Source organism: Triturus cristatus, chromosome 1_1, assembly GCF_964204655.1.
Source record: "Triturus cristatus chromosome 1_1, aTriCri1.1, whole genome shotgun sequence".
NCBI classification, from domain to species: domain Eukaryota; kingdom Metazoa; phylum Chordata; class Amphibia; order Caudata; family Salamandridae; genus Triturus; species Triturus cristatus.
The window spans coordinates 816,043,761-816,057,663 of NC_140579.1; positions in this window are offsets into that span (position 1 = coordinate 816,043,761).

The window sequence follows — 13,903 nt, forward strand, 5'->3', positions numbered from 1 at the left end:
CTAAACCCTGAAACACCAGCCCCAGCATGACCCCTACACTACCTGAACACCACTGCACTGCCCTAAACCCTGAAACACCAGCCCCACCATGACCCCCTATACTACCCGAACACAACTGCACTGCCCTAAACACTGAAACACCAGCCCCAGCATGACCCCCTACACTGCTCGAACACCACTGCACTGCCCTAAACACTGAAACCCCAGCCCCAGCACGACACCCTACACTGCCCGAACCTCACTGCATAGCCCTAAACCCTGAAACACCACCTCCACCACGACCCCCTACACTGCTCTCACACCACTGCACTGCCCTAAACCCTGAAACACCATCCCCAGTACGTCCCCCTACACTGCCGAACACCACTGCACTGCCCTAAACCCTGAATCGCCAGCCCCAGCATGACCCCCTACACGGCCCGTACACCACTGCACTGCCCTAAACACTGAATCACCAGCCCCAGCATGACCCCCTACACTGCCCGAACACCACTGCACTGCCCTAAACCCTGAAACACCACCCCCAATACGTCCCCCTACACTGCCCGAACACCACTGCTCTGCCCTAAACCCTGAAACACCAACCCGAGCATGACACCCTACACTGCCTGCACACCACTGCACTGCCCTAAACCCTGGAATACCACCTCTAGCATGACCCCCTACACTGCCCGAAAACTACTGCACTGCCCTAAACCCTGAAACAAAAGCCCCAGCAAGACCCCCTACACTGTCCGAACACCACTGCCTTATACCCTGAAAAACCAGCCCTAGCAAGATCCCCTACACTGCCCGAACCCCACTGCACTGCCCTAAACCGTGAATCACCACCCCCAGCACGACCCCTACACTGTCTGAACACCACTGCACTGCCCTAAACCCTAAATCATCCCCCTCATCACGATCTCTACACTGCCTGAACACCACTGCACTGCCCTAAACGCTGAAACACCACTCCCAGCATGACCCCCTACACTGCTCGAACACCACTGCTCTGCCCTAAACCCTGAAAAACCACCCCCAGAATGTCCCCCTACACTGGCCGAACACCACTGTTCTGCCCTAAACCCTGAAACACCAGCCCCAGCACGTCCCCCTACACTGCCCGAACACCACTGCACTGCCCTAAACCCTCAAACACCAGTCCCAGCATGACCCCCTACACTGCCCGAACACCACTGCACTGACATAACACTGAAACACCAGCCCCAGCACGATCCCCTACACTCCCCAAAAACCACTGCACTGCCCTAAACCCTGAAACACCACCCCCTGCAGTTCCCCCTTACCTGCCCAAACACCACTGCCCTGCGCTAAAACCCTGAAACACCACCTCCACCACGACCCACTACACTACTAGAACACCACTGCACTGCCCTAAACCCTGAAACACTATCACCAGCAAGACCCCCAACACTGCCCGAACACCACTGCTCAGCACTAAACCCTGAAACACCACCCCCAGTACATCGCCCTACTCTGCCCGAACAAAACTGCTCTACACTAAAACCTGAAAAACCAGCACTACCACCTACACTGCCCGAACACCACTGCTCTGCCCTAAACCCTGAAACCCCACCCCAGCACGACCCCCTATACTGCCCGAACACCACTCCACTGCCCTAAACCCTGAAACACCAGCCCCAGCATGACCCCTACACTGCCTGAACACCACTGCTCTGCCCTAATGCCTGAAAGACCACCCCCAGCACATCCCCCTACTCTGGCCGAACACCACTGCTCTGCCCTAAACCCTGAAACACCAGCCCTGGCTCGACCCCCTACACTGCCCGAACACCATTGCTCTGCCCTAAATCCTGAAACACCAGCACCAGCAAGACACCCTAATCTGCCCGAACACCACTGCTCTGCCCTAAATCCTGAAACACCACCCCCAGTACGACTCCCTACACTGCCCGAACAAAACTACACTGCCCTAAACCCTGAAACACAAGCCCCAGCACGACCCCTACACTGCCCGAACACCACTGCTCTGCCCTAATGCCTGAAAGACCACCCCCAGCACATCCCCCTACTCTGGCCAAACACCACTGCTCTGCCCTAATCCCTGAAACACCAGCCCTAGTTCGTCCCCCTACACTGCCCGAACACCATTGCTCTGCCCTAAATCCTGAAACACCAGCACCAGCACGACACCCTAATCTGCCCGAACACCACTGCTCTGCCCTAAATCCTGAAACACCACCCCCAGTACGACTCCCTACACTGCCCGAACAAAACTACACTGCCCTAAACCCTGAAAAACAAGCCCAGGCACGACACTCTAAACTGCCTGAAAACCACTGCACTGCCCTAAACCCTGAAACACCAGCCCCAGCCCGACCCCCTACACTGCCCGAACACCACTGCACTGCCCTAAATCCCGAAACAACCGGCCCCAGCACAACTCCCTACACTGCCCGAACACCACTGCACTGCCCTAAATCCTGAAACACCATCCCCAGCAAGACCCCCAACACTGCCCGAACACCACTGCTCAGCACTAAACCCTGAAACACCACTCCCAGTACATCCCCCTACACTGCCCGAACACCACTGCTCTACACTAAAACCTGAAAAACCAGCACTACCACCTACACTGCCCGAACACCACTGCTCTGCCTAAACCCTGAAACCCCACCCCCAGCATGAACCCTATAGTGCCCGAACACCACTGCACTGCCCTAAACCCTGAAACACCAGCCCCAGCAAGACCCCCAACACTGCCCGAACACCACTGCACTGCCCTAAACCCTGAAACACCACCCCCAGCATGCCCCCCTACACTGCCAAAACACCACTGCACTGCCCTAAATCCTGAAACACCAGCCCTAGCAAGATCCCCTACACTGCCCAAACACCACTGCACTGCCCTAAACCCTGAATCACCACCCCCAGCACGACCCCTACACTGCCCGAACACCACTGCTCTGCCCTAAACCCTGAAACACCACCCCCAGCACGTCCCCTACACTGCCCAAACACCACTGCACTGCCCTAAACCCTGAAACACCAGCCCTAGCACGACCCCTACACTACCCGAACACCACTGCACTGCCCTAAAACCTGAAACACCAGCCCCACCATGACCCCCTATACTAACCGAACACAACTGCACTGCCCTAAACACTGAAACACCAGCCCCAGCACGACCCCCTACACTGCTCGAACACCACTGCACTGCCATAAACACTGAAACCCCAGCCCCAGTACGACACCCTACACTGCCCGAACCTCACTGCATAGCCCTAAACCCAGAAACACCACCTCCACCACGACCCCCTACACTGCTCTCACACCACTGCACTGCCCTAAACCCTGAAACACCATCCCCAGTATGTCCCCCTACACTGCCGAACACCACTGCACTGCCCTAAACCCTGAATCGCCAGCCCCAGCATGACCCCCTACACTGCCTGTACACCACTGCACTGCCCTATACACTGAATCACCAGCCCCAGCATGACCCCCTACACTGCCGGAACACCACTGCACTGCCCTAAACCCTGAAACACCACCCCCAATACGTCCCCCTACACTGCCCGAACACCACTGCTCTGCCCTAAACCCTGAAACACCAACCCGAGCATGACACCCTTCACTGCCTGCACACCACTGCACTGCCCTAAACCCTGGAACACCACCTCCAGCATGACCCCCTACACTGCCCGAAAACTACTGCACTGCCCTAAACCCTGAAACAACAGCCCCAGCAAGACCCCCTACACTGTCCAAACACCACTGCCTTAAACCCTGAAACACCAGCCATAGCAAGATCCCCTACACTGCCTGAACACCACTGCACTGCCCTAAACCCTGAATCACCACCCCCAGCACGACACCTTCACTGTCTGAACACCACTGCACTGCCCTAAACACTGAATCACCCCCTCATCACGATCCCTACACTGCCAGAACACCACTGCACTGCCCTAACCCTGAAACACCACTCCCAGCATGACCCCCTACACTGCTCGAACACCTCTGCTCTGCCCTAAACCCTGAAGAACCACCCCCAGAATGTCCCCCTACACTGGCCGAACACCACTGCTCTGCCCTAAACCCTGAAACACCAGCCCCAGCACGTCCCCCTACACTGCCCGAACACCACTGCTCTGCCCTAAATCACCAGCACGAGACCCTAAACTGCCCGAACACCACTGCTCTGCCCTAAACCCTGAAACACCACCCCCAGCATGACACCTTACACTGCCCGAATACCACTGCACTGCCCTAAACCCTGAAACACGAGCCCGAGCACGACCCTCTACGCTGCCCGAACACCACTGTACTGCCATAAACCCTCAAACACCAGTCCCAGCATGACCCCCTACACAGCCCTCACACCACTGCACTGACGTAACACTGAAACACCAGCCCCAGTACGATCCCCTACACTCCACGAACACCACTGCACTGCCCTAAACCCTGAAAAACCACCCCCTGCACGACCCCCTTACCTGCCCGAACACCACTGCTCTACACTAAAACCTGAAAAACAGCACTACCACCTACACTGCCCGAACACCACTGCTCTGCCCTAAACCCTGAAACCCCACCACAGCACGACCCCCTATACTGCCCGAACACCTCTGCACTGCAATAAACCCTGAAACACCAGCCCCAGCAAGACCCCCTACACTGGCCGAACACCACTGCTCTGCCCTAAACCCTGAAACACCAGCCCCAGCACGTCCCCCTACACTGCCCGAACACCACTGCTCTGCCCTAAATCCTGAAACACCAGCACCAGCACGACACCCTAATCTGCCCGAACACCACTGCTCTGCCCTAAACCCTGAAACACCAGCCCCAGCACGTCCCCCTACACTGCCCGAACACCACTGCTCTGCCCTAAATCCGGAAACACCAGCCCCAGCAAGACCCCCTACACTGGCCGAACACGACTGCTCTGCCCTAAACCCTGAAACACCAGCCCCAGCACGTCCCCCTACACTGCCCGAACACCACTGCTCTGCCCTAAATCCTGAAACACCAGCACCAGCACGACACCCTAATCTGCCCGAACACCACTGCTCTGCCCTAAACCCTGAAACACCAGCCCCAGCACGTCCCCCTACACTGCCCGAACACCACTGCTCTGCCCTAAATCTGGAAAAACCAGCACCAGCACGACACCCCAATGTGCCCGAACACCACTGCTCTGCCCTACACCCTGAAACACCACCCCGAGCATGACACCCTACACTGCCCGAACACCACTGCACTGCCCTAAACCCTGAAACACAAGCCCCAGCACGACACCCTAAACTGCCCGAAAACCACTGCACTGCCCTAAACCCTGAAACACCAGCCCCAGCACGACCCCCTACACTGCCCGAACACCACTGCACTGCCCTAAACCCTGAAACACCAGCCCCAGCACAACTCCCTACACTGCCCGAACACCACTGCACTGCCCTAAACCCTTTAACACCATCCCCAGCAAGACCCCCAACACTGCCCGAACACCACTGCTCAGCACTAAACCCTGAAACACCACCCCCAGCACGACCCCCTACACTGCCCTCACACCACTGCACTGACGTAACACTGAAACACCAGCCCCAGTACGATCCCCTACACTCCACGAACACCACTGCACTGCCCTAAACCCTGAAAAACCACCCCCTGCACGACCCCCTTACCTGCCCGAACACCACTGCCATGCCCTAAAACCCTTAACACCACCTCCACCTCCACCATGACCCACTACACTGCTAGAACACCATTGCACTGCCCTAAACCCTGAACCACCATCACCAGCAAGACCCCCTACACTGCCCGAACACCACTGCTCTACACTAAAACCTGAAAAACCAGCACTACCACCTACACTGCCCGAACACCACTGCTCTGCCCTAAACCCTGAAACCCCACCACAGCATGACCCCCTATACTGCCCCAACACCTCTGCACTGTAATAAACCCTGAAACACCAGCCCCTGCAAGACCCCCTACACTGGCCGAACACCACTGCTCTGCCCTAAACCCTGAAACAGCAGCCCCAGCACGTCCCCCTACACTGCCCAAACACCACTGCTCTGCCCTAAATCCTGAAACACCAGTACCAGCACGACACCCTAATCTGCCCGAACACCACTGCTCTGCCCTAAACCCTGAAACACCAGCCCCAGCACGTCCCCCTACACTGCCCGAACACCACTGCTCTGCCCTAAATCCAGAAAAACCAGCACCAGCACGACACCCTAATCTGCCCGAACACCACTGCTCTGCCCTACACCCTGAAACACCACCCCGAGCACGACACCCTACACTGCCCGATCACAACTGCACTGCCCTAAACCCTGAAACACAAGCCCCAGCACGACACCCTAAACTGCCCGAAAACCACTGCACTGCCCTAAACCCTGAAACACCATCCCCAGTACGTCCCCCTACACTGCCGAACACCACTGCACTGCCCTAAACCCTGAATTGCCATCCCCAGCATGACCCCCTACACGGCCCGTACACCACTGCACTGCCCTAAACCCTGAAACAAAAGCCCCAGCAAGACCCCCTACACTGTCCAAACACCACTGCCTTATACCCTGAAACACCAGCCCTAGCAAGATCCCCTACACTGCCCGAACACCACTGCACTGCCCTAAACCGTGAATCACCACCCCCAGCACGACCCCTACACTGTCTGAACACCACTGCACTGCCCTAAACCCTAAATCATCCCCCTCATCACGATCTCTACACTGCCTGAACACCACTGCACTGCCCTAAACGCTGAAACACCACTCCCAGCATGACCCCCTACACTGCTCGAACACCACTGCTCTGCCCTAAACCCTGAAAAACCACCCCCAGAATGTCCCCCTACACTGCCCGAACACCACTGCACTGCCCTAAACCCTCAAACACCAGTCCCAGCATGACCCCCTACACTGCCCGAACACCACTGCACTGACATAACACTGAAACACCAGCCCCAGCACGATCCCCTACACTCCCCAAAAACCACTGCACTGCCCTAAACCCTGAAACACCACCCCCTGCAGTTCCCCCTTACCTGCCCAAACACCACTGCCCTGCGCTAAAACCCTGAAACACCACCTCCACCACGACCCACTACACTACTAGAACACCACTGCACTGCCGTAAACCCTGAAACACTATCACCAGCAAGACCCCCAACACTGCCCGAACACCACTGCTCAGCACTAAACCCTGAAACACCACCCCCAGTACATCGCCCTACTCTGCCCGAACAAAACTGCTCTACACTAAAACCTGAAAAACCAGCACTACCACCTACACTGCCCGAACACCACTGCTCTGCCCTAAACCCTGAAACCCCACCCCAGCACGACCCCCTATACTGCCCGAACACCACTCCACTGCCCTAAACCCTGAAACACCAGCCCCAGCATGACCCCTACACTGCCTGAACACCACTGCTCTGCCCTAATGCCTGAAAGACCACCCCCAGCACATCCCCCTACTCTGGCCGAACACCACTGCTCTGCCCTAAACCCTGAAACACCAGCCCTGGCTCGACCCCCTACACTGCCCGAACACCATTGCTCTGCCCTAAATCCTGAAACACCAGCACCAGCAAGACACCCTAATCTGCCCGAACACCACTGCTCTGCCCTAAATCCTGAAACACCACCCCCAGTACGACTCCCTACACTGCCCGAACAAAACTACACTGCCCTAAACCCTGAAACACAAGCCCCAGCACGACCCCTACACTGCCCGAACACCACTGCTCTGCCCTAATGCCTGAAAGACCACCCCCAGCACATCCCCCTACTCTGGCCAAACACCACTGCTCTGCCCTAATCCCTGAAACACCAGCCCTAGTTCGTCCCCCTACACTGCCCGAACACCATTGCTCTGCCCTAAATCCTGAAACACCAGCACCAGCACGACACCCTAATCTGCCCGAACACCACTGCTCTGCCCTAAATCCTGAAACACCACCCCCAGTACGACTCCCTACACTGCCCGAACAAAACTAAACTGCCCTAAACCCTGAAACACAAGCCCCAGCACGGCACTGTAAACTGCCTGAAAACCACTGCACTGCCCTAAACCCTGAAACACCAGCCCCAGCCCGACCCCCTACACTGCCCGAACACCACTGCACTGCCCTAAATCCCGAAACAACCGGCCCCAGCACAACTCCCTACACTGCCCGAACACCACTGCACTGCCCTAAACCCTGAATTGCCATCCCCAGCATGACCCCCTACACGGCCCGTACACCACTGCACTGCCCTAAACACTGAATCACCAGCCCCAGCATGACCCCCTACACTGCCCAAACACCACTGCACTGCCCTAAACCCTGAAACACCACCCCAATACGTCCCCCTACACTGCCCGAACACCACTGCTCTGCCCTAAACCCTGAAACACCAACCCGAGCATGACCCCCTACACTGCCTGCACACCACTGCACTGCCCTAAACCCTGGAACACCACCTCCAGCATGACCCCCTACACTGCCCAAAAACTACTGCACTGCCCCAAACCTTGAAACAACAGCCCCAGCAAGACCCCCTACACTGTCCAAACACCACTGCCTTAAACCCTGAAACACCAGCCCTAGCAAGATCCCCTACATTGCCCGAACACCACTGCACTGTCCTAAACCCTGAATCACCACCGCCAGCACGACCCCTACACTGTCTGAACACCACTGCACTGCCCTAAACCCTGAAACACCACTCCCAGCATGACCCCCTACACTGCTCGAACACCACTGCTCTGCCCTAAACCCTGAAAAACCACCCCCAGAATGTCCCCCTACACTGGCCGAACACCACTGCTCTGCCCTAAACTCTGAAACACCAGCCCCAGCACGTACCCCTACACTGCACAAACAACACTGCTCTGCCCTAAATCCTGAATCACCAGCACGAGACCCTAAACTGCCCGAACACCACTGCTCTGCCCTAAACCCTGAAACACCATACCGAGCATGACACCTTACACTGCCCGAATACCACTGCACTGCCCTCAACCCTGAAACACGAGCCCCAGCACGACCCTCTACGCTGCCCGAACACCACTGTACAGCCCTAAACCCTCAAACACCAGTTCCAGCATGACCCCCTACACTGCCCTCACACCACTGCACTGACGTAACACTGAAACACCAGCCCCAGTACGATACCCTACACTCCACGAACACCACTGCACTGCCCTAAACCCTGAAACACCACCCCCTGCACGACCCCCTTACCTGCCCGAACAACACTGCCATGCCCTAAAACCATGAACACCACCTCCACCATGACCCACTACACTGCTAGAACACCATTGCACTGCCCTAAACCCTGAAACACCATCACCAGCAAGACCCCCTACACTGCCCGAACACCACTGCTCTACACTAAAACCTGAGAAACCAGCACTACCACCTACACTGCCCGAACACCACTACTCTGCCCTAAACCCTGAAACCCCACCCCAGCACGACCCCCTATACTGCCCGAACACCTCTGCACTGCCCTAAACCCTGAAACACCAGCCCCAGCAAGACCCCCTACACTGGCCGAACACCACTGCTCTGCCCTAAACCCTGAAACACCAGCCCCAGCACGTCCCCCTACACTGCCCGAACACCACTGGTCTGCCCTAAATCCGGAAAAACCAGCACCAGCACGACACCCTAATCTGCCCGAACACCACTGCTCTGCCCTACACCCTGAAACACCACCCCGGCACGACACCCTACACTTCCCGAACACCACTGCACTGCCCTAAACCCTGAAACACAAGCCCCAGCACGACACCCTAAACTGCCCGAAAACCACTGCACTGCCCTAAACCCTGAAACACCGGCCCCAGCACGACCCCCTACACTGCCCGAACACCACTGCACTGCCCTAAACCTTGAAACACCAGCCCCAGCACAACTCCCTACACTGCCCGAACACCACTGCACTGCCCTAAACCCTTTAACACCATCCCCAGCAAGACCACCAACACTGCCCGAACACCACTGCTCAGCACTAAACCCTGAAACACCACCCCCAGTACGTCCCCCTACACGGCCCGAACACCACTGCTCTACACTAAAATCTGAAAATCCAGCACTACCACCTACGCTGCCCGAACACCACTGCTCTGCCTAAACCCTGAAACCCCACCCCCAGCATGACCCCTATAGTGCCGGAACACCACTGCACTGCCCTAAACCCTGAAACACCAGCCCCAGCAAGACCCCCAACACTGCCCGAACACCACTGCACTGCCCTAAACCCTGAAACACCACCGCCAGCATGACCCCCTACACTGCCGAAACACCACTTCACTGCCCTAAACCCTTAAACACCAGCCCTAGCAAGATCCCCTACACTGCCCAAACACCACTGCACTGCCCTAAGCCCTGAATCACCACCCCCAGCATGACCCCTACACTGCCCGAACACCACTGCTCTGCCCTAAACCCTGAAACACCACCCCCTGCACGTCCCCTACACTGCCCGAACACAACTGCACTGCCCTAAACCCTGAAACACCAGCCCCAGCATGACCCCTACACTACCTGAACACCACTGCACTGCCCTAAACCCTGAAACACCAGCCCCACCATGACCCCCTATACTACCCGAACACAACTGCACTGCCCTAAACACTGAAACACCAGCCCCAGCATGACCCCCTACACTGCTCGAACACCACTGCACTGCCCTAAACACTGAAACCCCAGCCCCAGCACGACACCCTACACTGCCCGAACCTCACTGCATAGCCCTAAACCCTGAAACACCACCTCCACCACGACCCCCTACACTGCTCTCACACCACTGCACTGCCCTAAACCCTGAAACACCATCCCCAGTACGTCCCCCTACACTGCCGAACACCACTGCACTGCCCTAAACCCTGAATCGCCAGCCCCAGCATGACCCCCTACACGGCCCGTACACCACTGCACTGCCCTAAACACTGAATCACCAGCCCCAGCATGACCCCCTACACTGCCCGAACACCACTGCACTGCCCTAAACCCTGAAACACCACCCCCAATACGTCCCCCTACACTGCCCGAACACCACTGCTCTGCCCTAAACCCTGAAACACCAACCCGAGCATGACACCCTACACTGCCTGCACACCACTGCACTGCCCTAAACCCTGGAATACCACCTCTAGCATGTCCCCCTACACTGCCTGAAAACTACTGCACTGCCCTAAACCCTGAAACAAAAGCCCCAGCAAGACCCCCTACACTGTCCAAACACCACTGCCTTATACCCTGAAACACCAGCCCTAGCAAGATCCCCTACACTGCCCGAACACCACTGCACTGCCCTAAACCGTGAATCACCACCCCCAGCACGACCCCTACACTGTCTGAACACCACTGCACTGCCCTAAACCCTAAATCATCCCCCTCATCACGATCTCTACACTGCCTGAACACCACTGCACTGCCCTAAACGCTGAAACACCACTCCCAGCATGACCCCCTACACTGCTCGAACACCACTGCTCTGCCCTAAACCCTGAAAAACCACCCCCAGAATGTCCCCCTACACTGGCCGAACACCACTGTTCTGCCCTAAACCCTGAAACACCAGCCCCAGCACGTCCCCCTACACTGCCCGAACACCACTGCACTGCCCTAAACCCTCAAACACCAGTCCCAGCATGACCCCCTACACTGCCCGAACACCACTGCACTGACATAACACTGAAACACCAGCCCCAGCACGATCCCCTACACTCCCCAGAAACCACTGCACTGCCCTAAACCCTGAAACACCACCCCCTGCAGTTCCCCCTTACCTGCCCAAACACCACTGCCCTGCGCTAAAACCCTGAAACACCACCTCCACCACGACCCACTACACTACTAGAACACCACTGCACTGCCCTAAACCCTGAAACACTATCACCAGCAAGACCCCCAACACTGCCCGAACACCACTGCTCAGCACTAAACCCTGAAACACCACCCCCAGTACATCGCCCTACTCTGCCCGAACAAAACTGCTCTACACTAAAACCTGAAAAACCAGCACTACCACCTACACTGCCCGAACACCACTGCTCTGCCCTAAACCCTGAAACCCCACCCCAGCACGACCCCCTATACTGCCCGAACACCACTCCACTGCCCTAAACCCTGAAACACCAGCCCCAGCATGACCCCTACACTGCCTGAACACCACTGCTCTGCCCTAATGCCTGAAAGACCACCCCCAGCACATCCCCCTACTCTGGCCGAACACCACTGCTCTGCCCTAAACCCTGAAACACCAGCCCTGGCTCGACCCCCTACACTGCCCGAACACCATTGCTCTGCCCTAAATCCTGAAACACCAGCACCAGCAAGACACCCTAATCTGCCCGAACACCACTGCTCTGCCCTAAATCCTGAAACACCACCCCCAGTACGACTCCCTACACTGCCCGAACAAAACTACACTGCCCTAAACCCTGAAACACAAGCCCCAGCACGACCCCTACACTGCCCGAACACCACTGCTCTGCCCTAATGCCTGAAAGACCACCCCCAGCACATCCCCCTACTCTGGCCAAACACCACTGCTCTGCCCTAATCCCTGAAACACCAGCCCTAGTTCGTCCCCCTACACTGCCCGAACACCATTGCTCTGCCCTAAATCCTGAAACACCAGCACCAGCACGACACCCTAATCTGCCCGAACACCACTGCTCTGCCCTAAATCCTGAAACACCACCCCCAGTACGACTCCCTACACTGCCCGAACAAAACTAAACTGCCCTAAACCCTGAAACACAAGCCCCAGCACGGCACTGTAAACTGCCTGAAAACCACTGCACTGCCCTAAACCCTGAAACACCAGCCCCAGCCCGACCCCCTACACTGCCCGAACACCACTGCACTGCCCTAAATCCCGAAACAACCGGCCCCAGCACAACTCCCTACACTGCCCGAACACCACTGCACTGCCCTAAATCCTGAAACACCATCCCCAGCAAGACCCCCAACACTGCCCGAACACCACTGCTCAGCACTAAACCCTGAAACACCACTCCCAGTACGTCCCCCTACACTGCCCGAACACCACTGCTCTACACTAAAACCTGAAAAACCAGCACTACCACCTACACTGCCCGAACACCACTGCTCTGCCTAAACCCTGAAACCCCACCCCCAGCATGAACCCTATAGTGCCCGAACACCACTGCACTGCCCTAAACCCTGAAACACCAGCCCCAGCAAGACCCCCAACACTGCCCGAACACCACTGCACTGCCCTAAACCCTGAAACACCACCCCCAGCATGCCCCCCTACACTGCCGAAACACCACTGCACTGCCCTAAATCCTGAAACACCAGCCCTAGCAAGATCCCCTACACTGCCCAAACACCACTGCACTGCCCTAAACCCTGAATCACCACCCCCAGCACGACCCCTACACTGCCCGAACACCACTGCTCTGCCCTAAACCCTGAAACACCACCCCCAGCACGTCCCCTACACTGCCCAAACACCACTGCACTGCCCTAAACCCTGAAACACCAGCCCTAGCACGACCCCTACACTACCCGAACACCACTGCACTGCCCTAAAACCTGAAACACCAGCCCCACCATGACCCCCTATACTAACCGAACACAACTGCACTGCCCTAAACACTGAAACACCAGCCCCAGCACGACCCCCTACACTGCTCGAACACCACTGCACTGCCATAAACACTGAAACCCCAGCCCCAGTACGACACCCTACACTGCCCGAACCTCACTGCATAGCCCTAAACCCAGAAACACCACCTCCACCACAACCCCCTACACTGCTCTCACACCACTGCACTGCCCTAAACCCTGAAACACCATCCCCAGTACGTCCCCCTACACTGCCGAACACCACTGCACTGCCCTAAACCCTGAATCGCCAGCCCCAGCATGACCCCCTACACTGCCTGTACACCACTG